General features: G+C 42.1%; 1 pseudogene; it reads left to right on the top strand.

The window, feature by feature from the left end:
- The first annotated feature begins 1,587 nt into the window (after positions 1-1,587).
- Positions 1,588-2,160, top strand: LOC101963991 (translationally-controlled tumor protein-like; annotated as a pseudogene).
- Positions 2,161-3,681: the final 1,521 nt, after the last annotated feature.

Below are 3,681 nucleotides of genomic sequence, written 5' to 3'. Positions count from 1 at the left end.
AAAAAGAACGTTGAGAAAAAAAAAATCCCTTATAAGAGGATTAAAAGAAATCTTGGAAGAAAGTTTCAATGCCCCCAAAATGGAATGATTCAAAATCCAGAAACTATTTAGCAAGAAGAAAAGAGACTTGATGACTTAAAATTCTTTTTAAATGTCTGCATGGGAAAAAAAAACAACATGAAGTTAACAAAAAGAAAAAAAACTATAATTGTAAGTCTACCAGCTCAAAGAGGATAAAGCAAGCTTGTCTTTTGGTCAAGTTGAGGCACATGGAGTTGAATTCAAGGAAGACCCAAGGCTTTGCTGCTTCTGAGAAAGTGTCTGAGCCTGGAGCTCCTCAACTCCAAAATGGGATGACCGTGCTTCTTCTTTGGAGGTTGTGGTTGAGGTTACAGGCAACAACAACCTGACGTGGAATGTCAGTGACTGTGCAGAGTGACCAGTTCACCTCTCAAGGGATCTTTGCTCAATTTCAGTATCACACCATAAGAAATACTTAGAGACTGGGAAAAAAAGATATGTCACACCCAGCTGGGAAATCAAGAAATGCTCCTGAGCCCAAAGGATTGACAGCCAGAGAAAAATGACAGAGCACAAAGAGGAGCAAGCCCAGTGGAAAGCACATCACACCTCCAGACAGTGAGCCACCCGGGACAGCGTGAGCCACAAGAGGTTAGCTGTCACAACACCCCGCCCCCCAGCTCCAGCCATTTGGCAACCATGGGCACATCTCTGTCTATAAGTAGGAGCTCTTTGCTCTTGCAATCTATGTTTGGTTCTGGAATGGTGCAAATTGGTACGTTCATCACAGTAAGATCAATGCCAACCAGATGACAGAAATGCAATTAGTCTCTGTGTGTGTGTGTGTGTGTGTGTGTGTGTGTGTGTGTGTGTGTACCAACATATGAGAGCTGGAATAATAAAGAGTAATGGCTATCATTTATTTAGCACCCACTCTCTGCCAGGCATTGTATCAGTCACTCATATCCATATTCAATCAAATATTTATGAAGTGCTCCTCGTGGGCTTATTGTTATCACAAGTGCTGGGGAGAATCATTCATAATGCTGCCCCTGACTTCATAGTGCTCAGAGCACAGCGGGGTCCATGGGTGGCTGGTAGCAACTGTGAGGCACCATACTAAGTGACAAGGGGAACGGAGGGTGGGTATGGAGGGTGCCTACCCATACTTGGATGTATTAAGACAGACATTAATTATGATAAAATTGGCAGTTTTGAATGGGAAAAGGCAGTCACAAAGGGCTTGGGAGGAAATGGTACCCTGATTCCATTGACGGAGGTGAGCAGAAGAGTATTCTGCCAGTGCTCTGAGCCATTACTTCCCAGGGATTCTTCATCAGCCATCCCCACTTCTCAGGCTACACCCTCGGTTTTTTTCTCAATCCCACCCCTTAGACCATAACTGTATGAGTGCACCCTAGTCTTGCCTCTGTCTATGAAGACCCTATTCTGGTTTTTACTCCGCCCACTTCTGCTCCTCCCCAGCTGCACCGTGCTGGCTGAGAGCTCTGGGCTCCTGCTGAATAGCACCACAGCCTTCTCCCTCCAGTCGCCATCAGGATTATCTACTGGGACCTCATTGGGCCGATAAGATGTTCCCTGACATGCACAAGATCCAGGAGATAGCCATGATCTATGCCTTGAGGTGGAGGGCAAGATGGTCAGTAGGACAGAGAGTAACATCTATAATTCCATCATTGATGGAAATGACTCCACTGAAGGACCCGAGGGCAAAGGTACCCCAGGCACATAATCACTGGTGTTGACCTTGTCATGAACCACCGCTTGCAGGAAACCCGCTTCACAAAGCCATGTAAGTACATCAAATATTACATGAATCAATCAAAGGCAAACTTGGTGAACAGAGACCAGAAAGAGTCAAACCTTGTATGGCAGAGGCCAGAGAACAAAATGAGCTCATTCTTGCTTTTAAAAAATATATATATACCATTTCTTTATTGGTGAAAACATGAATCCAGATGGCATGATGACTCTCCTGAATGACCATGAGGATGGTATGACCCCACATGTGATTTTCTTTAAGGATGGTTTAGAAATGGGAAAATGTCAACAAATTTGTCAGTTACTTTGGATCTGTCATCTGTCGGCATAACCAGCTGCTGCTTGTTACCCACAGAACACCAGAACCTAAAGACAAACAGAACTGAGGTCACCTTGAGCTCATTTATTTTGACCATGATTTCTTTTTTTTTCATGGCTTTTATTTTTTAAAAACATGACAGTGAAATGCATCACAATTCTTATTACACATATAGAGCACAATTTTTCATATTTCTCTATATAAAGTAAGTTCACACCAATTCATGTCTTCATACATGTACTTTGGATAATGATGTCCATCACATTCTACCATCATTGCTAATCCCCTGCCCCTTGCCTTTCCCTCCCACCCCTCTGCCCTATCTAGAGTTCATCTATTCCTCCCATGCTCCCCCTCCCTACTCCACTATGAGTCAGTCATTTTATATCAGATAAAACTTTTGGCATTTGTTTTTTGGGGATTGGCTAACTTCACTTAGCATTATCTTCTCCAACGCTGTCCATTTACCTGCAAATACCATGCTTTTATTCTCTTTCATTGCTGAGTAAAATTCCACTGTGTATATATGCTACATTTTTTAATCCATTCATCTACTGAAAGGTATTTAGGTTGGTTACACCGTTTAGCCATTGTGAATTGTGCTGCTATAAACATTGATGTGGCTGTGTATTTTGGAGACATTGTTTTTTGTTTTTTTGTTTTAAGAAAACATGTCATGTAAGTTGTCTAAAAAATAAAGTACATTTAAACTCAAAAACAAACTAACAAAACAAAACCTTATTTATTCTGGGACTGCAGAAATTCTGTTCTGGTCTCCCAAACCTCTCCTGGTTCACAGTAGTTACTATCGTGGGCTATCGACAGTCTCAGATGATGGGTCCTCTGATTTCAAGTTTCTTCACTGTTTAGGCCTCCATGGTATCATTCTTTAAGCCTCTATTTTCTCATCTCTAAACCGAATTAATAACAACTTCATAAGGCGATGCTGAGGACTAATAATGAAGCTCTTGATGCTGTTCTGGGCTCCTGAGAATTCAGTAAACATTAGCTAGTCTTACTAAAAGGCATCCAGTCTCCAGTATTAACAGGATTGTGTTTCAGAAGAAGACAGTGCAGTATTATTGTGCATTTTAAAAACTAACAATTTTTTTCATGCTGATTTTTTTTAGCCATATGAAGTAAAGAGACTCTCCAGTTAATTCCACATCCACTGGCACTTTCCACTGCACATGAAGCATAATGAATTTACCCTTCACTCTGTCGCCAGCAGTAATGCAGGACGCCCTGCAAGCAGAGGAACAAAGTGACTTTTTATCCTCACTCTGTCCCTGGCTAACAGATCTCAACTAACTCATTTCACCTTTTTAGGTCTTGGTTTGTCCCAACTCTGAAGAGAGGATTGTGGACAAAAGATGGCTTCCAACGTAAGTAGGAGTCTGTTGTTAAAGCTGCATCTGTCAAGACACGAAGGGCCATTTAACCCCAGCACACAATGCAAACCTCATGAATGCTCACAGAGGAAGCAAGCAAACCTCAATGTTTAGAGATCAACCAGGAGACACAGGAGCGAAAAGATTTAGCCACGCTCAAGGCCCTCT

This window comes from Ictidomys tridecemlineatus, chromosome 7 (assembly GCF_052094955.1).
Source record: "Ictidomys tridecemlineatus isolate mIctTri1 chromosome 7, mIctTri1.hap1, whole genome shotgun sequence".
Classification (NCBI taxonomy): Eukaryota; Metazoa; Chordata; class Mammalia; order Rodentia; family Sciuridae; genus Ictidomys; species Ictidomys tridecemlineatus.
This window is presented reverse-complemented; position numbering and strand designations above follow the sequence as displayed.